General features: G+C 41.8%; 1 long non-coding RNA gene across 1 annotated transcript in view; it reads right to left on the bottom strand.

Moving 5' to 3' along the window:
- Positions 1-524: 524 nt before the first annotated feature.
- Positions 525-26,865, bottom strand: part of LOC131277397 (uncharacterized) — an 84,780-nt gene continuing 58,439 nt past the window's right edge. The window contains exons 4-5 of the long non-coding RNA XR_011648142.1: positions 6,756-6,906; positions 525-847 (exon numbers count right to left, since the gene is read on the bottom strand). This is a non-coding gene — a long non-coding RNA (uncharacterized lncRNA). The remainder of the gene's footprint in view (positions 848-6,755; positions 6,907-26,865) is intronic.

Consider the following 26,865-nt stretch of genomic DNA (forward strand, 5'->3'; position numbering starts at 1 on the left):
AGCCCCAGCACGGCCCCCAGTGCCTTTCCTCATCTGACTCTAAAGAGATATGAGGGAAATGACTTAGCACAGAATTAATCTGAAAACTCCAAACAGTCTACCCTTTTGTCCAAGGTTGAATATTCCCTGAGCAATTCATGGTTAAACACTAATGCATCAGAGATACTCTGTGTCCTCCAAGCTCCCAAATAGTAAATGATGGTGTAGCTTCCTAATGACCAGGAAGATGAGCTGGACCCATCTGATGCTGCGGTCGGGTTGCTATTCTGTGTCTAAGATATAAATGTTACCTTTTTTGTTTCTTTCTCTTTCCATTGACTTCAGATAAGGTTATCTAAATGTGTACAGTATATTTGACATATATAATTTCCTAGAAGAGGAGAGTGTCAAGTGGGGGCATCTTCAAACTGACCCCTTTTTGAAAAGGACATCCACAAAAAGCAGCAGCAGATTATAAACTACCTTGCAGGGGTCTTTATCCCAGCAACATTTTTCCTCCATCAATTAAGAATTTTGGAATCACAAAGCAAAATGGGCTTGAGAGATGTATGCACAAGCAAAGCATGTGCCCTTCCACAAGTGTCCCCACACTTGCTTAGAGAGCTTTGACTTGACCACCATATCCCATCTGTTCTTCTAAAGCACCAAGAGAAAAGCATCTGAGCAGAGTGCACAGCAAGGTCCAATTCTCAGAGAGTTTTCATTTGGGCAACTGGGCATTACTCTAAGAGAAACCAGAACAGTACAGATTCTGGATTCACTCACTTTTCATTGTTGTTGCATCATCATCTTGCTGCATGACTCACTTGCGTGGGCACTTCTTCACCACACAGGCACTCGGCATGAACTAAATGATCCAGAAGTTAAGGAGATAAAGGACAAACGAGATGTTTTTAAAAAGTTACGTAAGGAAAAAGACCTCTTAATCGAAGCAAAAAGTGCCAAGTAACTTTCGTTAAATGAAAATTTCACTAATAAAGTGAATGAAAATGAACTTTTAAGGCAGGCAGTAACAAACCTGAAGGAGAGAATATCAATTTTAGAAACGGACATTTCTAAACTGAAAGAGGAAAATGAAAAAATAGCAGAAACATCTAGGGTAAAAGAAACAGAACATCAAGCATTAAAAGAGGCTAATACCATGATGTCGATGATGCAGTAAGAAAGGGAGTTTGAGTGCCAGGCAATGAAGGAGAAGGCTCTTGTTTTGGAACAACTACTCAAAGGAAAGGAACAGGACAAGACTGGGGAGTTAGATCAGCTTTTAAATGCAGTGAAATCCATGCAGGAGAAGGCAGCTGTGTTTCAACAGGAGAGAGATCAAGTCCTGTTGGCCCTGAAATAGAAACAAATGGAAAACTGTGCCCTGCAGAATGAGCTACAACATTTACATAACAAGGAATTACACTTAAACCGGGAGCTAGAGAGCCTGCATAAGCATGTTTTACAATCAGAAGACTCTTCTACTCGTGAAGCTTTGGCTGCAGAAGACAGGGAGAACAGCCTAAGAAAGAAAGTCACAGCACTGGAAGACAAGCTACTTTCATCCCCTGATGCAATGACGGACGCAAAGTGTCAAGCCAGTTTGCAGGTAGCATCATTGCAGGTCCAACTGAATGCAGTCTCCACACAGAGGGATGAAACTGCACAACAGCTTTCCATCTCACAAGAACAAGTAAAGCAGTATGCTCTCTCCCTAGCCAACCTGCAGGGGGTACTAGACCGTTTCCAGCAAGAGGAAAAAGCTATGTATTCTGCCGAACTACCAAAGCAAAACCACCTTGTAAGGGAATGGAAGACAAAGGCAGAAAATCTGGCAGGAAAACTTTCATCACTACAGGAACGTTTGGATGAGGCGAATGCTGCATTAGACTCAGCATCGAGACTGAGAGAACAAGTAGATGGGAAGGAGGAACAAGTTAAAAATCTTAAAAAACAAAATGCATGCCAACAACAAATGCTGGATGAGGTACAAAAGAAACTGATGAATGTACTACAGAGCACAGAAGGAAAAGTGGACAAAGTCCTAATGAGAAAGCTCTTTATTAGATACTTTCAGACATCAAAAACCAAGTGTCGTGAGGTATTAAGATTAATGGGAAGCAGTCTGGGTATGAAAAAGGAGGAAACGGAAGAGTTGTTCACTGATGGCCAGGGTGCAGTTACCAGGTGGATGAGTGGGTGGCTTGGAGGAAGATCAAAGAGTGTTCCCAATACATCTCTGAAACCTAGTCGACAGCGTGTACTTAATAGTTCTTTCTCAGAACATTTTCTGAAATTTCTACAAACAGAGTCTCATCCATCTGTGCCACCACCAAAATTTCTTCTCATGATATGAATCTCCAAGATCCACCAGGAAGGAAACAACGAGCCACAAATGTGCCACCACATTTTAATTATACAGCAGCATACAAAACCAGTACAAGAGCACCTGAGAATTCATTCTTAGCTCCCTGCTCTGCAGCGGTGCCTCTAATCAGCCTTCCTAGACTCGGAACTGGTGGGCCTGAAATCTTCTTTTGAAACCCAACTCAGATGTGTTGCCCACATTTACAGCTCTGCAATGCCACCTGACAACACCGCTGCAGTTGAACTGAAAGACTCTAAAGCAACGAGCAATCAAGCCAGAAACGACTGTACCACGGTGAAACAAGCAAGCCACCCTTAACCATTATGTGTATATATGTATATATTTTATCACAATGTCACCTTTTAGAAGAAGTCAGGTGTTCATTTGTACCTGTACTGTCCTTATATTTAATAAAACTATCTTTATACTTTTAGAAATTGCAGGTGTCATAGAACAAGTGTGCCATATAATTTCCCTTTTTTCCCTCTGATTCAAACCCTTTTAAACTAAATCATGTATATTTTACCATAATTGACAAAAAAGAAAGAAATGCAAATAGCCATAAAGCAGCTCTTCATTTCCTTCTCTGATTATTTTATGAGACAAGCCCTGTGACTGGTTGCCCACAGCACATCTCCAGGACACAGTAGATTCTAGAGGGGAAGGCAGGGCTCTCGGAAGAGACAGGCAGCTGGCTGTGCCATCGGGCAGGACCTGAGGATCACCAGGGGTTGACAATGTGAGAAAGCATCTCTGCTGGTGCACCGAATTGGGCAGTTCATATCCTCAGAAATGTAACTTTTATGCTACATAAATCTCTATTATGACTTACTTGGTTTAAATATAAGTCGGAGGAAGAATTCCTGAGAATTCTATGCATTGGGCCTGGCTCCCAGTGCAGGACAAGGGTGCTGACATCCGGGCTACAGGTCAGGGAGGACAATGGAAGAGTGGGATGAGGAGGAGGGGTTACTGGCAGGGCCCTGTTTCCTCTCCGAGGAACACCCCACATCACCGTTCTCACTCTGATCGATACATACTCAGTAACTTCATGACACCCAGGCAAGTGGATGTAAGAACCTGCTTCTGAAACTGCTCCCCCCAGAATTAGCACAGGGATCCCCAAACCCATGGTCCTTCCTCTCTTGACTCTCACTCCTGGGCTCCCCTCCCCCTGGGCCCCTTCCCAGTGACTGCATGGCCACTGCCACCACCCTCTCGACTAAGACAAATTCTGTCTTGGCTCCAGGAAAACACGCCTGCCTTGTTTCTGTCATAGCCTCTCAATCCCCTTCCCCATTCCATGTGCCACCCCCTTGCAGTCCACCCAGGTCATCTCACCCAGCTTCCCCTATCCAGAAAGTCCATTCTAAAAGCCCACTGCTAACACACTAGCATCTGCTTTATAAATTGGCTTTATGACTCAACCTTTTCCTCTGTCTCCACCCCATCTACTTGTTGGAAATCTATGCTGGATTCAGGAGTTTCAGCTCACCCAGCTTCAAAGCCTCTAAGACCTGCCTGTCTCACACAGTGATACTCACATGCAAAATGATGGGATTGACATACAGAAACTACTCCATTCCTGTCCTTCATTGTACCAAATGGGTTTTTCTCATTAATATTATTATCTGTGTAAGTAGTAACTCTAAGTGATAACAATATTAAAATAAATTATGTTTTATCATGGAGTAATATCACTAATGCACAAAAGACCAACTAATCTGAATGCCTTGGAATTTCTTGTTGGTATTGATCTGTAGCTCTTCAAGCCATATTTTATATGTACACACAGAGATATGGAAATAGAGAATGGGTCCCAGGGTCCTGTGGTCTGTGCATTTGCATGGACGCAGGCCAAGTGAGTTCCTCTCTCTTGGAAAATGCTGAAATCACATACAGAAGTGAAGCACAAAGTGTTTCATCAAGAGTCATGGGTACTCAATGGGACAGTTGAAGGCTGAGTGCCCTTCCCAAGAAAACCTAATGAGTGTGACTCTATGACAGAAAAACCTGAGATTGAGAGCTCAGTAGTCCTACGGAGAGAAGGCAAAGGCAGTGAGGGAGATAATATGAGGCCAGAACGAGTTCTGCCCTTCAGGGAGCCCAGGAGGGGGCTGGACTGAGTGGGATCAGGACCAACGAGCTGAAGCTCTTCCCAGGACCAGGGAGTGGAGGCAGGGAAGGGCCTTCCAGCCAGCGTCCTGGGCTCCCTCTCTCATCTCACCTCCAGCTTCAAGTTTCTGGCTCCCTCCCTACTCTGAAAATCAAAAGCTATATTCTTAGAGACACGCCCATCAGATGTGGGCAGAACCTAGACTGACACTGAGGAAGGTGGAAGACATCATGACTTTCCCTTTTGCCTTTGCTATGGGCCCTGGGAGCCCCTTCTGCCTACCTGCAAGCCTCAGTTTCTGAGCCCAAGTGAATGCCACTTTTTTCTCAAACAGGCCCAAATCAATAAATTCATCCTGACCCAAATTTCTTTTCAGACATCTCAAAACTGTAGCTTCAAGAACAAAACCTTCTTTCTCCACAAAATACGTAAAGGGGTTAAAAACACGCTAGTCCAGATCCCTGCCTCTTATGAACATTGAAAGAGTCATACCATGGGGTGATATTCTGGATCACTATTGCCAACACATGCTGAAGCCAGCTAGTAAGACAGGAAGTCAAGAGTCAGATCTGGAACCTGGCAAAGAGTCCAGAGGGACATCAGTAACCTCAAGATGGCTGTGGGACCCCTCAAACAGTTCTGGCATCCAGAAGACAATTTCCTCCACAAGCCAGGAGAAGCCCAGGATATTCCACAAGGACTTAATAATTGGGCCCTCCTGGGGGATTGATGGGAGAGGAAATCAATCAAAACAACAAACAGCTGCAACACATACCCTGCCGTTAGCAAAGTGTGGAATAATTTATAGTTTGAACGCAAGCGCCTCACCCTGTCTCAGTCCCAGTGCTGGGTTGCCCTGCTTCTGCCTTCTGCACCCTTCTCCCGCTGAGTTCTACCACATGGATCAACATGCAAGTCAAACCTGGACACTTATAAACTATAATGGGAAATTGTAGTCTGTAACTCAGCCTGCTTGATCACTTCTCAGCATCTTTCTCTCTACCTGGGACCTGTGATCCGTCATTTTCTCCCATTTCTCTTCCCACCCGACCTGAATAAATTACTGGCCTAACTCAACAGATGTGCTCTTCTTTTTTCCCCTCTATGTGCTCTTGAAATTCACTTCTGCAGCTCAGTCAAGAACCTAGACAAAATCTGGTAACAATGCCATGAACTGTCAGTAGCCTCTTGATTAGTGGAAACAGAGGGTTCTTAAGGTCCTTGAAAATAATCAGAGGGCAGAGTCAGCTTTACAACTCCCACTGGAGAAGCTAGCTATCTTATATAGAGATGGGGATTCTCTTTCTGAATGATGAGATCATTCTCCTTTTAAGAATTTCAAACAAAAGGATGAGAGGTCACTCATTGCTGACAGCAATCTCCTCATTGATTGTAGAAGAATTCTGCCATCTATGCCATCAACTCACTGATTAAAGTCCAGGAAAGACCCTTGTATAGAAATTAGCTCAGTGCTTTCTTGACCAAACAAATGCACACTTCACCTGATTGAGTTGACAAAGTCTACCCATTACACCAACTGAAAATGGGCAAGGTAGAGACTTAAATCTTCAGGCTTTTCATATCCTGGTTGAGCCCTGAATCTCAGCAGAGGTGCAAGAACACCTACTCTCCAGATCATTGTATTTGCCCAGAGCAACTAATAAAGTGATCCCAAAAGACAAGGAGTATCTACAACTGCAAACAAAACATTTCCTTCATCTGCCCTATAAGATCTAAGTCTCCATGCTATCTGAAGGAGAGCAAGCATCACAATTTCACACTCAAGATAGAGGAATGAATAAACATAAGCAAGGATGCAACCAGGGACCAAAGTAGATCTTGTATCATTCAAATAACAGAAAACATTTTAATGCTGATTTAAAGGAAGTGGTTACCAGACTTTCTTTTGGGAGGGGGAGAGAAAAGAAGGTAGAAATCAGAATATTTTTAGGGCAACTGAATTTTTCTGCATGACATTGTTATGATGGTTATGGGCCATTATACATTCTGCCAATATCTATAAAATTGTATGCGGAAAAGTGTAAACTAAAATGAAAACTATAGAGCATAGAAGTAGCAGTGCGCCAATATTCATCAATTCTAATAAATGTAACATACAAATGGAAGAAAGTATTCTAGGGGAAATGGGAGAGGCAGACAGGTAGGTTATACTGAGAGCTGTCCCCTTGGTGGACTGATACAAAAGTCTTTACTTAAGAAGATACACAGAAGAGGAGAGAGCTCTGTTTTGTTTCATCCTGTGGCCATGGGGAGAGAAGAGTCACTCACCTGTCACTTTGCAGCTGAAGACAACAGAGCAGCTGAGCAGCTGAGCAGGCCTGGAAGGAACCAGCCCTATGACAGAGACTGAGGCAGGAAGCCCTGGGAGCCCAGGCAGAGGTCTCCTCCCTACGGCTTCCACTCCGGGCAACTGACTCTCCTGAGAAAACAATGAGTAGGACTCTTAGGGCCTTGTAACTGTAAACTTTTACCCAAATGAATACATTTTAAAGCCAACAGAGTTCTGGCACTTTGCATCAGCACCCCGTTGGCTGACTAATACAGCTATAAGTCTTTATTTTTTTTTCGTATTAACAAAATATGGATTAGTGAGAGTGTGAAAAATGAGAATACTCGGAAATAACTGGTGGTGTTGTTAACTGGCCAACTGTATTTCAGAATATTTTGGCTCTTCCCAATGTGTTAAAAATAGAATTTTCATGTATCTGGAAAATATCATGTGCTGGAAAGCATGGTCATCAATAATCAACATGGGGATGAATCTACTAGTACCCCTCAAATTCCATCTTGTGTTTTACACATCTGTTTGCAAGGGAAACCCACCTTTTCTCCAGAGCTCTGCAGTCAGTGTGCTCTGCTACAAACAATGCATCTCAGTCTTGTTTTCACCATTCCCCAATAAGGGCAGCCAATCCTCCTCACAACTTTTGTATGTGAATTTTAAATAAATGAACTAGAAGGGAAGCTAGCCATTATTAAAACCAAGACAGTTTTTCTGTTTCCAGCTCATTTCCAATCTCCAAAGCCCTAAGGCTCTGACAGGGAAATCATTAGTAACTGGCCTCCCAGCCAGGGGCTCACAGGCGGGGCTCGGTTCAAGCACAGTCCTGATCAGCACCCCCTCCTTCAGTCCTTTCCTTGACAGAAATACCTGAACACAGACATATCCATGGGCCACAGATCTGTTACTAGGGTTGTCCTGATGGACATACACCTCCTTGGAGGCATGAGATTCCTATGGCTGTTTCGAAGAGGATAAATTTGGGAATCAAAGCAACATGTATTACCATCCTTAGAATTCTCGTATTTAAGTCTGAAATAGGATTCATTGTGCCAAATCATGGTATTTATAGGAATGCATCTCCTCTACAGACCCTAGGAGAGAATCTAGTTTCAGATTCTAGAGTAGGGTTTCTTGAACTCGCTCACTCATGGCCTCTTGGCCATGTTGAAAACTGATGTGATCAGTCTACTTCAGTAGTTATATTGTCTTGTTATTGTCCTGCTACCTAATATCCCTCTCGTCCTCAAGGACACCTGTCAATGTGTATAGGGCCCACTGAAAACTCCAGGAATTCTCATCTCAAAATCTTGAATCATACCTGCAAAGACCCTCATGCATATCAGCCATCATTCGCAAGTGTCTTGTTTAAGAACCTAGATATATTTGGTGCTACATATTCAGCCTAATACATTGCCCTGGTGGACCAATCCTCAGGTGTTACCTTCTCAGTGGTCATTTTATTTTCTAGTGTACAGTAAATATGTGTTATTCTATGTGTGTTTGTCTTTGATGTTTAAATCATTTTTCATAGGCACACATGTGATCCATCTGGGCCTCTCAAAATGAGTGTACTGCTGTTCTTTATGTTTGTAATCTGGAAGTATATAATTAAGAACTTACAGGAAGGGCACCTTCTGAAGCAGAAGGCCTCTGTTAGTCTGGTATATGCCCACTGTGGGTACATATCCTTGTCAGCCCATGGGGAACAATGTCCCTACTGAGCTTCCCCATAGCTTAGAAGAAGGGCTCTCCCACATGCACACGAGGACCCCTGCTTCCAGGGTAAGGACAGATTCAGAATTGGAAAGTTTATGACTCTCTTCTCTGTGAACTGGGTGTGTCCTCAGGGAGATCACCTCATGGACTTGGAAATCTTGGAGTTCACAAGTGTCTTAGGGATTGGTGGGGATGGATGAATGGTGAGGTTTCATCTCACTTACTGTGGTTAACCGTGTCCTCATGTGTCCTATGTCAGGTACAGCAGGGGGTGTCAGGCCCACATCAGGTGAAACCCTCGAAGACCCTTTTGTCACCTCATATTTTGGTAGGTTCTTCATCACAGCCCAGTGTTCCAACTAAGTCTGGATCCTTCAGTCCTGAGAATACCATCACGGTGGAAGAGTGGCACTGCATTCACTTCTACTGCCTACTCCAAACCTTTCTACCAGAGCAGAATATCGATGCCAGAGATACGCCAAAGAACCAGCTCCTGTTTCAGCTGAGCTCCAGGACTGTCTTGGAAAGAGCAGTGTATCACTGTTTAAGAATCACTGTGAGAGAAATGTAGTGGGATTCCAGCCACCAATGCCCCCCCACAGCTGGCACAGTGGGGATGGCCACTAGGTGGAGTGAAGGATCCATGAATCACTGATGCCCATCTGATGAACCAGGGCAGAGAGAGCTTAAGTAGGACCTTCTTGAATTAGCCTGATTATTTCTTCTCCTTAGAGAGAAAACAACTTACCAATAGCGTCTACCTTTCTAATATGTGCGGGTATGTTTGCAGGTGCTAACCTAAGTATATGTGATAATGTGTTTGATATTCTATATCAATATGTACGTAACACAGGTTATGCTATGCACATTTTCATGGGTTCATGTGTTTGCATTAGCATGTGGGTAGCTATGTTTTACTCTGGGAAATGATGTCTTTGTGTCTGTGTGTGTCTAAGTGGGAAAGAGTGTGGATTAACCTGGGTGTAGTAGTGTACATGAATCTTAGTATACGTGTTAGCCTGGGGTGGCTCGAATGGCTGAGTGTGGGTTAGCATGTGATTGTGTTAGTGGTTTATGGCAATGAACATATATCATTTATGGATCCTAATGTCTACATTCTTACGTGTTTATGTGGCAGTACATTGGTATATATGTAAGTGTGATTATGGTTTTGTGTCTTTTATCCCATTTCTAATTGGATGATTTGACTAAAGGACAGGACCATATATTTCATGATAATTCCTAAATTTCCAGAAAAATTCAGATGCTGCACAAGTATGCCTAAAAATCTGTAAGTTGTGATTTCATGACATCTCCCGACTGGATTTTCAAAATTTCATCCCTGGCATGAATGCTTCTGGTTTCCGACTACTTTGTTTCTGAGCCCTTGGTTCCATGGACCTCAGTTTCTCCTGAATCTTGCCTTGGACTCAGTCTTCCTAAACTCCCCTGGCACTGATAAAATCCTGGCCCCTGGAATCCATGTGGCTGGGTCCCCCTTTCACCTGCTTGACTAGAGAAGCTGGACTCCATGGTTCCAAACGCTCCCTCCACCTGCAGCAGGTCCTGCCCTGGCACTCAGTAATGTTGAGGTCCCCTGCACTTATCCTTGGGTCCTTGGTCTCCACCTCACCATAGTTCACATTCCTGGACTCGAAAATCTTGAGGTCCCTTGCACCTGCCCTGCACCTGCACTTTGATTCAGTGATCTTGACCTTCCCCTCACCTTCTCTTTGACATTATCCCTGAGGTGCATCTTCTTGACTTCCACAAGCACAAACCCTGGCCTTGAACTATGGGCTTGGTGTTACTGAGACAACCTTACAGTCAGTCCTGCTGTTCCTGTACAGCTGTAGGTCTGATGTCCTATATTCTTCTCCCTAATATGTGTCCACACAGCATATCTTCATTGGTTTTGAGCATACAGGCTGATGGATGTAGATGACAGCTAGAACTGTCCTTGGCAGGCATCTTGGACTGGGATGGCTGAGCTATAGCTGTGAGTCAGTATGGCTACTATCGCTAGCCAAGTTTTGCAGCCCTTGGCAGGCTCCTCTGGTTAAAACGCAGTCCTTGGTCAGCAAAGCTACACACTCTGCTCTCAGCTGCTGGACCCTACAGGTGTCCACAGAGCTACTCATTACCTCAAAGAAGAGCTGTCCAGGGTACAGGAGAAACACAGACCCTTAGGGAATATTCCAGATGACAAAATCAACCTCTCCTGCCTTTGCACAACTCTGGCATTGTGGGGCCATGAGCAACCCCTGAAAGCCCCTCTGCAGGGGAGAGTTGAATCTGGGCTCACACTACCTCTCTTCATTTTATCTCACGCAGTAATACACCAACATACTCTTGGCTTTCAGACTATCCACTGGAGGACATGGTAGGTTCTAGGCATTTTTCTTGGACATGATGGACTTGCCCTTCATAGTCTGTGTAGTGCTTCTTCATTCCATCAATCCTGAACCCCAATCAATCAGCAGACACCCCAGCAGGGGGTCTGCTGGAAACAGCCCATCTACTAGTTACTGAGGGTGAACTCAAAGGATCCAGGAGAGTCTCAGAGACTCCCCACTCATTACCCAACTCTCCCCCAGACTCCACCATCTGCACCCAACATTCAACACCTTGAGAAAATGCTCCCACAATGTCAATCTTCCTCTCACTCACATTCACTCACAAAGCCAATATATTTATTTTTCTACAAAAAAAAATTCTATTAAACTTCCATATTATGAACCTAGCTAAGCTAAAACCCCATGATAAATTGCTGCTTTTCAGTTCTACTCAATGAATGTGAAGACCTCAGAATCCCAGGGCTGGGGCTCTCCTCTCCCAGAGTTGTAGGTTCAGGACTGAGCTGGTTTCAATCAGCTGGGTTAGGGACCCAGTTGTCATTTCCTCGCACCATAAAGCAAGGTCTAGTGTTGGATACCGGACAGTGCCTAGAGCAGATATGAGTGTCCTGGTGGCCTTAGAAGAGGTAGCATTCAGGAAAATGGGATTTCACATTATATGATTGTGCTAAACTAAAACTGATACCAATCATTTCATTTTAACAAAAGAACATGAAACATGGAAATAAGTATCAATATATCTCCACTTCATGGACGTAAAACTACAAAAGACGTAAAACTACAAAAAGAATAAAAGACAATTAAGTGACATGCCTATGAACACATATTTGGTAAATGTGAGCCCAAATCTACATCACTAGACTGGAATTCCTACGTGAACAAGACACAGTTTCACAAACTTACTGACGTTTACACCCTGGACAGATGCCATTCTGTAGTAGGAATCAATTGTGTTGTGAATGCATTCTAGTGTTTACCTGAGTAACAGGCAGAGGACCAGGGTTCAGGAATTTTTCTTCAGGCGTCTCTGTCACATCATGGATCCTCATTTATGTCTCCATATCACCTTCCTTACCAATATATCTACTTTTTAAAAATAGATTCTTGAGGGATATCTGACATCTCAAAAATGACATACATTTAAATTATAAAATTCTTTATGTACTTTGATATGCATACACTCACGCAACCAGCACCACAATCAAGAATGTGAGCAAATCCAACAACCCTACAAGTGTTCTCTTCTCCGTTTCTAATTCCTCCATCCTACTTCTTCCAACTCCCAAAACGTGCCCAGCTAGGACAAATCTTTATGTAACACTGTATTACGATGCATCTTCCAGAATTTATAAAAATTGAATCATAATGTACGTGCTTTATTTCTTCACCTTCTTCACTCGGTGCAATTTGGTAATCCATCCATATTGTGAATCCGAAGTAATCATGACTCTACTACTGAGTAGTATTTCTAGTATCGTAATAAATGCATATACCCCCCCCCCCAGTGCATTCATCTACTCACCTGCTTATATTAGGACTGTTTCTAGTTTCTAGCTGTTAGAAAGAAGTCTGATACTCAGGAAAAAAGGGCCTATATTATTCCTACAACAAAATCATTAAGAAAGTGAAGTCGTTTTATACATAAGTATAAAAGAGAAAAATTTTAAAGTAAAAATATTTTTAAAAATTGGGATATTGAAAAATAATGAAAAAACATTTGAAGAAAAAGTAACGTTTTTTTGCATTTTGCCTTTCATCACGGTAAGACAGTTATTCTGTATGTACAGTGACATTTTCTTCAATTTATGCACCCAGTGTCATATTTTTTTTTTCATTTATTCTTCAAAGAAATTTTAGGTCATAGTAGAGTCACATACAGAATATAGGGGATTCCCATATAACCAACATTCTTCCCCTTTTCCTCTTTCCCACAACGATAGGATTTTATGTGTGGAAAGTACACTTGGTCAACTGATACACAAATATCTAAACATAGTTAACTAACCACCATCAATGATTCACCTTATGGTTTACATTTTGGACTATATATTTTTATAAAATCTGATAAAATTTAACATGGCCTTAATCCATTACTGCAAGATCATGCAGAATTTTAAGGTTTCTTATCTGGTTTATTATAACCTTTTATATCTAGTTTTATTTACATTACTTTTGAAAAAGTATATTCCAGTATACAAAATGTATCAAGATCAAGAGCTTTCATTTATTTGCAGTGATATTACTCATTACTCTTCACCTATATTACTTTTCCACGGGAATAGGCTTGAATATGTTTTCTAGTTGTCATTATATACGAACTTTTTTCTTGAAATTCTGGACCTTAGTATGATTCAGGATAGCTTTCTCAACCTCACAAACCTCTCTCTCTCGCTGTTATTTCACTGCAATGCTAAAACTATGGAAGCGTGATTCTTTCTATTTTTCAATTTTTAAAAAAGCTTTAGATTACATAAATGTTATATAAAAAATAGAAGAGATTCCTATATGCCCCACCCCCTCACACACTTTCCCATGTGAACAATACCTTCCATTAGTGTGGTACATTTGTTGCACCTGATGAACACATACTGAAGCATTGCTACTATGACCATAGTTTACATTATAAAGTTGCCCAACATAATTTTATATGTTGTGACAAAATAGATCATTGGCTTTATCTATCATTGCAGTATCATGCAGGACACCTCCAGTGTTCCAAAAATGCACTCGTATTACTCCTGTTCTTACCTCTCCCCACCCACAGAACCTCCAGTGGCCATGGCATTTATACCAATGATAAAAGTAATTCCATTGCTGGAATAATAATAAGTCCAGTAAAATAATAAGTCTACCTTAGTCCACTTTTCATTCCACAATACTGAAGATTTGGGGATGCTGATGCACACTCTGTTTCTAGTTCAGTGGGCGTTTAGGTCCCATCAGGCAGTTGGATACTAAAATCTACAGGAGCTTGCTTCCCTATTTCCTGCTTCCAAATTTCATCCACTCTTAAGTATGGATCTTCACACTCCTTACCTCCATTCTCTATTTTGTTTTTCCATCTGATTATGGCCCCTTACTTAACATTTTCAAAGGGAACAACTACAATAAATCTAGATATGATCTTAATTTTCATTTTTTTACATGCATCTTTTCAATTTATTCAAACAAGAATTTAGCGTGCCATTACTTTTAACAGGTTCTCACCTTTAGTATATTGTTAAGAGCTTGGGACTCTAGGTTAGTGTTCACAGAAAATGTTAGAATTTTCTTTACATATTAACCCACATAAGGTTGTTTCATTATCCATTTTCAAAATTAAAATCAATGTCTAAATAAAAACAGATGACATGTGTATGTTTCCTTTCGTTGTCTGTAAAATGAAGGGCTTTTTCTCATTGATTTTTTTTTTTTGCCGGTTTTTCAAAATTAACCTGATGGTATGAGCTCTCAGGAAGGAATTTCACAGCCAACTTGCCTCTCAAAAGACAGCTATGCCTCCTTCAAAATGAGGCTTCTCTTTAGGAACATCAGGATCCTCACTAGACTTCAATCAACCCCAAAGATGCTTTCAAAAATGTCATGTCTTTACAAATTTTCATCGAATATTCTTCTGCACTCTGCAACTTTGGTTTGCATCTATATATGCTAGCCACCAACTTTCAAGTCCCAAGGTAAAAGACTGGACATTATCTTTACATCTGCATGTTTGCAGTATCAATTACCTTGAAAGGTGTTTTCAATTACATGTCTTCAAATGCATTTTATTTCTGAATTTGGGCTTATGGATATTTATGAGTATTTTGTTCTTATGATTATTAAATTTTAGTTTTTTATTGTATTTAAGTACTGTGATTTCATTGATTTTTATCATTCATGTGAGGCATTTGATTGATTTAAATTTCTTAATTTTTTATTGCCTTTTTAAAAAAGATAAGTAGATCGCACAAAATACGTCAAAAAACATGAGGTTCCCGTTTACCCCAATCTTCAATCACCAACCCACATGTCCCATATCAACATCTGCTTTCATCAGTGAAGCACATTCACTGCATTTGGTTTATACATCCTGGAGCACTGATATACCACATCGACTGTGGATTACATTGTAGTGCACACTCTCCCCCAGTCCATTCAGGGGGTTAAGGAAGGATATATGATGTCCTCCATCGGACTCTGCAATATCATTCTGGACAACTCCAAGTCCCAAAAAGGCCCACTATCATACCTCTTTTTCCCTCTCAGAGCCCTCAGCATCTTCCGTGGCCAACAACTCCACATCAATGATACAATTTCTTCCATTGCTAGAGTCACAATAGTTCTATAGTAGAATGCCAGCAACTCCACTCCAAAGCACATTATATTCTTTCATCTTCTGGAGCCTGGGACGGAAATGTACACTCTACCTCTAAATAGAGAAGGGGCGTACATCCCACATGGTTGATGGATGGAATTCTCCTGCATGCAGTTGTAGAAACTCTCGGTTAGCTGATGTGGTGGATGAACATTTCATCTTCCTGTTAGCTGACATGGGTACCAGAATAAGACCGGGGTAAATCCAATGAACTGGAGAGTAGGTGTTACCACTCTACTGAGGATCAGGGTCCAGCTAGTACATGGAGAGTCCAGAGATTCAAGTCTTCTGAATATATATAAACCCGAATGTAAACCATAAGTTCACTAAAAGTGACAGAAGAGGCATGCATAGAAAGGTGCCATCTCAGTCCAACTCAATCACACTCAGGAGCACAAATTCCAAAGTAGGTCCCACTGCCAAGGCATTGAACTCCAGGGCCACCTGCAATGACTGTGGGTCTCAGGAGTCCTCAGGAATACCACCACCTGGGGTTGTATCTACTTTGGCTGTCTCAGGAATCCTGCAGACATAGGATGAGCACGACCCCTCTGAAAACCTCATAACTCATTTTGAAGTCTCTTAGCCTTATAAACTCACCTGTCTTTACCATTTCTCCCTTGTATTCAAGGATTATTTTCTGCTTACATCAATAGGTGGTGACTGGTAGGAATACCTTGGCGCCAGGGAGGATCATCCTCGGGAGTCAGGTCCCATGCTGGGGGGAAGGTAATGCATTTACATGCTGCTCATTGAGGGAACGGATGTGGTGGTTGAACATTTCACCTCCCTGTTAGCTGACATGGGTAATAGGGTAAGACCAGGGTAAGTCCAATGAACAGGAGAGTAGGTGTTGCCACTCTACTGAGACTAAGGTTCCAGCTGGCACATGGACAGTCCAGAGATTCAAGTCTCCTGAGTATACACAAACCTGAATGCAAACCGTAAGTACACTAAAAGTGACAGAAGAGGCAGACATAGAAAGGTCACATCTCAATCCAACTCCATCACACTCAGGAGCACAAATTGCATAGTAGGTCCCAGTGGCATGGCACTCAACTCCAGGGCCCCCTGCAATGACTGTGGGTCTCAGTAGGCCTCAGGAGTACCACTATCTGGGCTTGTATCTACTTTGGCTGTCTCAGGAATCCTGCAGACATGGGCATGAGACCCTCTGATGACCACATAACTCATTTTGAAGCCTCTTAGCCTTATAAACTCATTTGTCTTTACCATTTCCACCTTGTATTCACGGTTTTTTTCTGGTTGCATCAACAGCTGGTGATTGGTAGTAATACCTAGGCACCAGGGAGGCTCAACCCCGGGAGTCATGTCCCATGCTGGGGGGGAGGTTATGTATTTACATACTGAGCCTAGCTTAGAGAGTTTCCACATTTGAGCCACATAGAAGCTCTTAGGAGGTAACTCTTAGGCACCCGGCAGCTCTACACCTAGTTCAAATTTCAAGCACACACGCTCAAAACCAAACTCATCAGTATCAAGGGCCTATCACTGGACCATCCTTCACCACTGCTCTTTACCCCTGCCCTTGGGGGATTGTTGCTGTTCCATTGGGGAATGTGACAGAGTTCCGTTGACAAGGAACTCAGCACTCCCTCAGTTTTCATGTGTAACTCTAGGTTGTCATAGTAGGTTCTATGACAATATCCAACAAATATCCAAACATTTTTATATACCCTATACATATGCCCTGGAAAACTCCCTCCGAACCATGTGTCCACCATCAATGACACTCCACACGGGTGCTCCTCCCTTGTCATAGCTGAACCCCTCTGTGATCCAAAACTTCTTCAAAAAAGAAGACTGACATATTGCCAAATTCAATTAGTAGGAAAATAAAATAGTACTGATAGGTTTTAAGATTAAATATAGAATAACACTACTTTAGAAAAAGTAAAAATAAAAAATAAATTGGGGTATTAAAAATGAAAAATATTAAAGTTGTTTTTTACTTTTTGCCTTTCATCACAGTAATACGTGTTGAAATGTATGTAGTGGCAAGGCAACCACGTCCACTCCTCAGTGTCCACATCCTCTTTAATTTTTAATTTTGTTCTCAAAGAAGTTTTATATCAAAGTAAAATCACATATACAATACAGGGCACTCCTATATACCCAATATCAAACCCTTCTCCCCCTTCCCCAGCAATGACTTTTTATATGTGGATGCTATATTTGCCACAGCTGATGTACAGATATTGAAACATACCTACTAACCATGGTTTCATTATGGTTTACATTATAGCTTATATTTTACTGCACACAGTTTAAAATCTTTAGCTTCATTATTTTTTACATTATGATTTACATTTTAGACTACACACTTTCACAAATTTTTGGTAAAATTTAACATGCCCTTTGTCGATCATTGCATGACCTTGTGGACCACTTCCCCTACCCCAGTTACCCCTCTTCCGTCTATTCACCTCTTCTCTCCACCTCTCCTCAGGACCCCCAGGGACAACCAAGCTTCACTGCTTGAAGAACCAGATTCCACATTCTTGCAACAATGCTGAAGGACTGAGACACTAGACTGTCCTCCCCAATTGGGAGACACCAATGCTCTCAAGAGACACCCTACCCTCTGTTTGAGAATATCAGGCCTCCCCAGGACGGCAGTACAGCACCTTCCTGCTCATTGCATTGGTCTCCACGCAATGATATAACACTCTAGGACGAGATGAGCACTCACACACTCCCTAGCAGCCTCTCCCACGTGCACCCTGTGCCAGGTGCCACCACCAGACTCCTTAAACAAATAACACTTCCTTATTCTATTTTCTAAAGATTTTTCTCAACATTATACTTTCAACCATACACCTGACAATCTCCCATGTTCACCCTCTCCCCCAAAAAACTCCCCCAACTTCACAGACCATCTGTCCTATCCTCCCAAACCTAGTTGACCTCTAGCATTCAAAGCCCCACCCAATAGTATGTCTATGTCCCCGTCTTATCCCTTCTGTGCACAACTACTTACTTCCATTCTATCATAGATTTCGCCCATGTAGATGTCCATTGACAACTGTCCTAGCTCCCACAATTTCCTATAAGCCTAACCTCCCATCTCTTAACTCTCTGAGACAGCTTGATTTGCTTAATTCATATCAGAGAAGTCATGTAGTACTTATCATTCAATGCCTGGCTTGGTCCTCTCAAAATAAGGTACACAAGATTCACCTATCTTATCTCACGTATTAGTTCTCTGTTCCTTCTTACAGCTGAGTAGTATTCCATTGTATGGATATATCACATTTTGCATATACCACATTTTATGAATTGTGCACATCACATGGTCCAAGGACTCATCAGTAACTTTTACACATACTATATGTCAACACTTTATTTTACAAATAACCTCTAGCAAGAAAGAAATGATTTCATTTTGTGTACTGATCTTAGATTTTATGAACATAAAAATTCTGCAAGCCGCATTTTACTGTGATTCTCTTACTAAGCACCTTGAAAATATATGCAGTATTAATAACCGTGTGGATTGAAACCATGAAAATGTTGCTCTCCTACCAATGGGGTAACATTCTAAGATTTCAGAAATGCACATGCAGGCTTCCCTGAAACCTGGGGACATTCTGCTGCTCAGTGAGGGAACTGTCAGTTGTGGAAGTCACTGAATCATGTTCACAGCAGCATCTATACCACCTGCTTGTAGCATCTCTCTTTTTTCTTTTTTTTTTCCTTTCTTTTTTAGTTAGGCCAGGAAAAAGAATTTATTAAGAAATGGGGGAAAGGACAGAGCTTGCAGAGAAATGGAGAGATGGATGGAAATAATCACAAAAATTTGGTGTGAGCTTTTATAGGCAGAGTAAATGAGTACTGGCTTGTGTGACACTTTTAAAATTATTAAGTATTCCTCCCATTAGCAATGCTAATAAGAGGGGCCGAAGCTGTTATTGGCTACCCTACCAATGGTGGGAGCCAATGTTGAGTCTGATCCGGATATCCAGCACCTCTCCTCAACCCAGGAAAGAGTCTCAACTGGAACCTCAAGGTCAAGGACTCGGTGGGGATTCATGGCCACGGTGTCTACTGGCCATGTTGTGGCTCATCTTCTCATTTCCCTATGCTAAACAGCCTCAACTCCCCCTTAAAGAGTGTTCATGCCATTATTCTTAAGGGCTGCTGAGGGGCAAAGGTCATTCTTCTGCAGTTAATTCCTGCTGGTTAGGGTGGTAGTCCCTGCCTGACTGGGAATGAACCTACTTGGCAATTCTGTGTTTCAGGGAAGATGGGTCCAGCACCCTGGCGGGAACTGGATGAAATCCCCACATGACTAGTAGAGCATTGATTATGAAAGAAATAACCTTAATTAGACTTTTGAAGGTAAATGGTCCGACTAAAAGAATAAAGAAGATGGTGGTAAACAGACCCAAAAAGGGGGCCAGTCACGATGTCCTGGAACCCAAGCGTGGGAAAGGCCAGGGGCCTTCAGAGGCCACTTCCTCCAAAGTTGATGGAAACAGCAATCTTCCTTGACTTCTTTATGCTCCTGGTCAACCCTAGGGGCAGACTGTGGTGAACCTGATGAGTGTGGGTATAAATGGCCAACCGAGGTTCCCACAGTAGTGGTTATGCTTACGACAGCAGGAGAGGTGTGAAGATAGGCACTGCCTTAGACATAACCTAACAAAGATAGTATACGCAACAACAAGATGAGCTTATTGCAAACAAAATAAAGGTGGTACTTAAGAGAGCCATTTCTTTCTCTTTTAGCCACATTCATTAACTCCTTATGAAATGAATGAACTTATCAAGATTTTTGACACATTCGATACCATTCTGCATATGATGTAGAAGAGAAATTACATTCATCAGGTGTATAGGTACAGTACTTAATTCCAATCAGTGCACTAATCAATGCATAAGTTTCTCTTTCAGCTGCAGTGAATACATCTCAGATCCAGTTTTGCAATACCATACATGTTCTCTCTCCACAGGAGCAGGTAATAACGCCAATTGTGTTTTAAGTTCTACTCACAGTACTCCGGTAATTTTTGCTCTACTTATTATGTCCTTCACATAGCCAGCATGCTGGAGCACAGTTGATCCTAGAGAGAGACTAGGAAGGTAAGGCTCCAGGGTTTCATCTGCCTTGTGCATACAGGCCTTCAGCACTAAGAAACTGAACCAATCTGAAGGCAGTGTTCATTGGACAACTGGCCATATCAAGCCCTCGCCAGCTGCTCCAGGAGTCTGAAACTGCAACGTCCTCTCCATCCACCTCAGGAACGTAACCAGAGATGCGGTAGATAATTTTGAAGAGATCAGTGACCACCTCAGCCAAGAACTCAAATGGAGAGGCAACATGCAGGGAACTTCAGCCAGGGTGGGATGCACAAGAGAGTGTAAATGAGATAGACTTCAGTATTGTTAATCTTTATAACTTTATAAATATTTCCAAGGCAATATATAACATACTAAATGATATTACTTTTGACGTGATTATGTAAATTAATGGATATTATACTTGAGCACTACAGTAGAAAGTACTTTCTTCATTATTTTGTGAAAACTACTGGTCCCAATACAATCAAGATTACCTTTCTTTACCACTACTTTCAGTTGTAGATTTCTTTATTTCTCCCATGTGGTAGGTGGACGTCCTATCCTCTGGGCCAAATCCGCTTCCCTTTACTTCTTTAATATGCAGATTGAGGTGGCCTCTCACAGGATTTCTTGCAATGAAGCTACTTTTTGTTATTAATATCAATTTACATTCTTAATTAATAATGGCTTCCTGGAACTAGCCATTTATATGCTTCAGTTTAGAAGATGCTTTTACGAACTCATAATGAAGCATAACCACATAGACTGGATAGTTTTCATTGAAATAATTTTATTAAATTACAATTAGGGAATGTTTTGCTAAGAAAAAGGCAAAAAGTCTAAACGCTATATAAAACAGCTTTATTCAATTAAATGAGTTTCAGGTGATATCAAATGATAATAACTGGGAAATCACAATAGAAAATAATTAGTTAGAGGTATAGCAAAGAAACAAAGTATGTATAAACACTCACCAAACTGGGGGAAAATAACATCTGATCCTTTACAAGGCCAGGAAGTCCCTTTAGTGGACAATCAGAGTCCCAGTTGGAAAAACAGTCCCAGGCAGAGCAGCGCCGCCTTGGTGAGACTTGAATCAGAAGCCAAAATGTGCCCCAATTTATACGAGACCAAATCTATGATTTCAGGGTGATCATGCAACTTGTGAATTGTCAGCTCCCCCTAGAACAACAATGCCCATCTCCAGGGCAATGGCCAGTTCCCCTGAGGAGGGACACTGTGCCCCAAAGAGCTCTGTTCTACACATGGAACTCTGAGCAGGAACATGAAGATATTCAGCTTTTAGTTTTACAGAGGATACAAACGGGAGGTGCAAACGCCACCTCTGATAACTTGTTCCTGTTAAACATTTGTTTTTTTGCTTACTAGGTAAAGGGGTTGTCTGCATAACAGTATTACAACATTCTAAAGGACAGTGCACAAGTTAATCATTCACAAGTGTAGGCTAAAACAAAAGACACTATTGATTTGAAAGCTTATGAATTCACAATTACTAATAATTTTCCTATAGTACATCAGGGGAGCAGATATGGGTCAAGCAACTGGGCTCCCGCCTACCATATAGGAGGTCCCACGCTTGATTTCCAGGGCCTCCTGATGAAGACCAGCTGGCCTGCATATCACAGAGCTCTGTCAGCCTGTGCCAGGGAGAGCTGATGGCCTGAATGGGGGACAGCGGATGGCCCGCGCCACAGAGACCTGGCAACCCATGCTGTGGGCAGCTGGCGCAGCAAGATGATGCAACAAAGTGAGATGCGGAGGAGAGACGGTGAGAGATGCAGCAGGCAGGGGAGATGAGACAGCTCATGTGATTGAGCGTGTCTTTCCCACACCCGAGGTCCAGGGATCAGTACCCAGTGCCTCTTGAAGAAAAAAGAAGACATGAGAAGAATGTATGAGTGCAAAAACAACAGAGTGGGGGGAATAAATAAATAAAACAAATCTTGTAAAAATATTATAATTAGTAACCACTGAAGTTTACTTTGTTCATTGAAGGGAGGGCAGATCTATATTTCCTTCTTTTAACTTAATTTCATTAAACATGAACTTACAACTTTCATTCTCTTAAAGATTCAATAAATATTAATTAATTTAGTTGGTATTATATAAACACAAGGAGAGCATACCAAAGTTAAAGAAAATTGAAGCCATTATACTGGATTCCAAGAATGTTCTTTTATTTCATTTACAAGGGGCTTATAACATTTTCTTAATAAAATTGTAAAACTGTGAATCATTTTAAGAACATACTGAATGCGAGGTTTGGGAATATATTACAATACATTTAACTTGTTTTAATTATAATTTAGAAAAGATCTTTCCATAGAAGCTTTCAAGGATATTCCCCTTACTTCATGAAATTTGTTACGAGGATTAATAACCACCCTTATTTTAATGTGTTAAAAGGTTTAAATTGGAAAACTACAGGTCAAACTGGTTCTTCATTCCCCAGCCTAGAAAACAGTTTTAATCTGCCATAGGAAGCCCCTCCTCAGAACTTTTAGAAAGAAAGAGAAAGCCCTGGCAGTTGGGTACATTAAAGGGCTCAGGAAAATCTTTCCCCTTCCCAATTCCCATATGCCCCTCTCTCTCCCCTTCCCACACTTGCCCACATTAATAACATCCCTCATTTGTGCGGTACATTTGTTACAATTGATGAACACTTATAGGAAAACTGCCACTAACTGTGGATTATACTTTATATTATATTTTAAATTCTCTTCCAGACAAATCTGTAAGCTATGAGAAGACATATAATGGCCTGTTTTGTGAAAGGGAATGTCCTGAAAATGCCCACATATAATACCTATTTTCGCTTCTCCTTCCTCTCAGAACTTTTGGTGGCCACTGCTAACACATAAATGATAAAAGTTATTCCATCATTAGAATCACAATAAGTTTATGGTAGAATAGCAATAAGCCTATGCTGGTGGAGCATTCATTCACCAAGCATGAGGATTCTGGGATGGTGATGCCAACTCTGACTCTAATTAAGATGGCTTAGTTCCCATGGGGCAGATGGATGAGACTATCTTCTTGTAGTTGTACACTCTCCCTGTTCCTTGGAATAGTTGTTGTCCATTATCATCTCCTTGTCAGTTGTCCTTGGTCCTAAGACCTGGAAAGTAGGTGTTGCAACTCTGTTGAGATTTAGGGCTCAAATGGGAAATGGAAAGCCCAGAAGTTTAAGTCTCTTGGAAATAAACCTATCAACTCTAGTCCCAACTGTGGGTTCAAATAAAATTGGCAAAACAGCTTTGTGTAGGGAAATCACAACTGAGTTCCATCTCTGTCACACTGGGGAGCATGAATTCCAAAGGAGAAAAGAGGGCCCACTGGCAAGGAGCCAAACTCCTGAGATGACTGCCCTCCCTGCAGGGTGTGGATGTCTCCAGAGGCCTCAGGAGACCTGCTAATTGAGGGAATATTTACTGTGGGAGTGAATGAGATCCTGTTGAGACGTGCATATTCATAACCTCTAAAATGACCTCCAGGCTAACTTTACTTTTTACTTCAAAAAAATTTTTATGTTTTTTATGTTTCTGTCTTTATTTGATTTTTTAATGCTACAATAAAAATATATAAGGTCCCCATATATACCCCAACCCCCTACTCCCCCCATAACAACAACCTACTCCATCATGAGACATTCATTGCATTTGGTGAATGCATCTCTGAGCACCGCTGCACCTCATGGTCAATGGTCCACACCACAGCCCACACTCTCCCAGAGTCCAACCAGTGGGCCATGGAAGGACATACAATCTACGATAAGTGTCCCTGCAGCACCACCCAGGACAACTCCAAACCCCAAAAATGCCCGCACATCACATCTGTTCCTCCCACTCCCTGCCCCCAGCAGCCACCATGGTTACTTTCTCCACACCATGCCACATTTTCTTCGATTATTAATCACAATAGTTCATGAACAGAATATCAGTAAGTCCGCTCTAACCATACTTTATTCCTCCATACTGTGGACCATAGAATGGTTGTGTCCACTCCACATCTATATCAAGAGGTGGCTTAGATTCCACATAGATGCTGGATGCAATTCTCCTGCTTTCAGTTGTAGGCACTCTCGGCTCCCTGGTGTGGTGGTTGACTTCTTCACCTCCATGTTAGCTGAGTGGCGTAAGTCCAATAAACCAGAGTGTAGGAGTTCCAAGTCTGATGAGGCTCAGAGCCTGGCTATCACATGGTCATTCCAGAGATTCAGGTCCCCTGGGTATATATTAAACCCCGCCACCAACTACAGTTCTGGTAAAAGTAACAGGAGAGACTTGTGGACAAAGGTCACATCTGAGTCCAGCTCCATCACACAGAAACACGATCTCCAAAGTAGAGCCAACTGACATGGCATTGAACTCCATCTGCCATGACCATAGAACCCGTGGGTCTCTGCAGCCCTCAGAAAAACCAATACCTGAGGTTGTATCTACTTTATCTGTCTCTAGGGCTCTGCTCAGGTGTGCATTAGGGCAATCTGTCTGATAACCTCCAGGCTCTTTTTGGAGACTCATAGGCATATAAACTCATTTGCCCTTTCCATTTCCCCCTTTTGTTCAGTTCAAAAAAAAAAAAAGCCTTTTTAACTCCTGGTATTACATGTAGACTGAGATATTCTGCTGGTCCTTGTTGACCCTTTTATTCAAGGTCATTTTCTAGTTACATCATCAGCTGGTACTTGGTAGTAATCCCTCGGCAGCAGGGAGGCTCATCCCTGGGGGTCATGTCCCATGCTGAGGGGGAGGCAATACATTTACATGCTGAGTTTGGCTTTGAGACTGGCCACATTTGAGCAACACGGAGGCTCTCAGGAGGGAACTCTTAGGCACCCTGCAGCTCTAGGCCTTGTTCTTAATTTAGGTGCACAGGCTCACAAGCATAGTCATTAGTATCAAGGGCTCATTGTTGGACTGTCCTTTTTTGGTCTTTGCCGTTTCACTTGGGGGATTGTTGCTATTCCTTTAGGGACTGTGACAGAGCTCCCCTGGCGAGGAACTCACCACTCCCTCAGTTGCTGTTTTTAATTGTAATCACTATGAAAAGATCCAAACAGTTTTATGTACCCTGGATATATGCCCTGGGGAACTCCCTGCCAACCATGTATCTCCTGTCAATAACATGCCACACCAGTATTCCTCTCCTGCCATTGTTGAACCTCTCTGTGATCCAAAACTTCTTCAAAAATGAAGCCCAATATATTTCCAGGTTCTATTAAGAGTAAAATGGAATATAGTGAAGAGTTTAAAGGTTAGATATAGAATACATATTAATTTGGAAAAATTACAGTAAAAATAAATTGGAGTATCAAAAAATTTAAACAAGCAAAAGCTTTGTTTTTGGTGTTTTCCCTTCCATCACTGCAGTAAGTGCTCCCCTGTATGCAAATTGGCAAGGGAACTTCTTCTGCCTTTTCCTCGGAGTCTATGTCCTTCTTTTTTTCTTTCACCCTAATTATTGAGCTTATCTTCACAAAAGTTTTAGATCACAGTAATTCATATATACAATATACAGTACTCCCACACACCAACTTAAAAACCTTTTTCCTTCCACAGCAATAATCTTTTTACATATTCATCCTATATTTATTTAAACTGATGTACAGATATTGAGACAACAGCTTTCAAACAAGGTAACGTTTGGGTTTACATTGTGGTTTATGTTTTAGACTATACAATTTTCTAAATTTTTAGTTATCTTATGTTTTACATTATGATTTACATTTTACCTGATCAGCCACTATATATTTTTGGTGTAATTTCACATGTCTTATATCCATCCTTACGTACTCCTGTGGAACACATCTATTGCCCACACAGTTACATTGATTCCATCTATTCAATACCTCTCTCCCGCTCCCCTTAGGGCCCACAGTGATGGTCAATCTTCATTGTTCCAAGGGCCATGTTCAGAGATATTTGCAACAGTGTTGAGGGCTTGACATGCACAACTGCCCTTAATACATTGGGAGCCACCATTTCTCTCGAGAGATACAATTCCTTCTATTTGAGAACATCAGTCCTCCCCAGGATGTGGGTATACCTTCACTCTCATTATATGGGTCTCTAACCAATGATATAACCCCCTATGGCAAAATGAGCACTCACATTCCCTAGGAGCCTGTCCTATGTCGGATTATCCTGTTTAAGCATCCTAAACAGGTTTCACAGCATTATACTCTCAGCCACATACCTGACAATCTCCTATGTTCTTATGTCCCCAACCCTCCCCTCAATTTCTTAGGCAATATTACCAATCCTCCCATCCCTAGCCCCCTTCAAGCCTGCACAGCCCCACGCAAAGGTAAACCTTTCCCCCCATTTTATCCCTTCCTTGTACCTCCAGCTTATCATAGATTTCACCCATGTAAGTGTCAGTTTACATCTTTCCTCTACCAACCCCTCTTCCCCCCATTTCCTTTCAGCTTATCATCCAGTCTTTAGCTCTCTGAGGCAGCTTGGTTTACTTCTTTCATATCATTGAGGTCAGGTAGTATTTGTCCTTCAATGCCTGGGTTGCTTCACTCAACATGAGGTTCTCGAGATTCATCCATAT

Source organism: Dasypus novemcinctus, assembly GCF_030445035.2.
Source record: "Dasypus novemcinctus isolate mDasNov1 chromosome 12 unlocalized genomic scaffold, mDasNov1.1.hap2 SUPER_12_unloc_1, whole genome shotgun sequence".
NCBI classification, from domain to species: domain Eukaryota; kingdom Metazoa; phylum Chordata; class Mammalia; order Cingulata; family Dasypodidae; genus Dasypus; species Dasypus novemcinctus.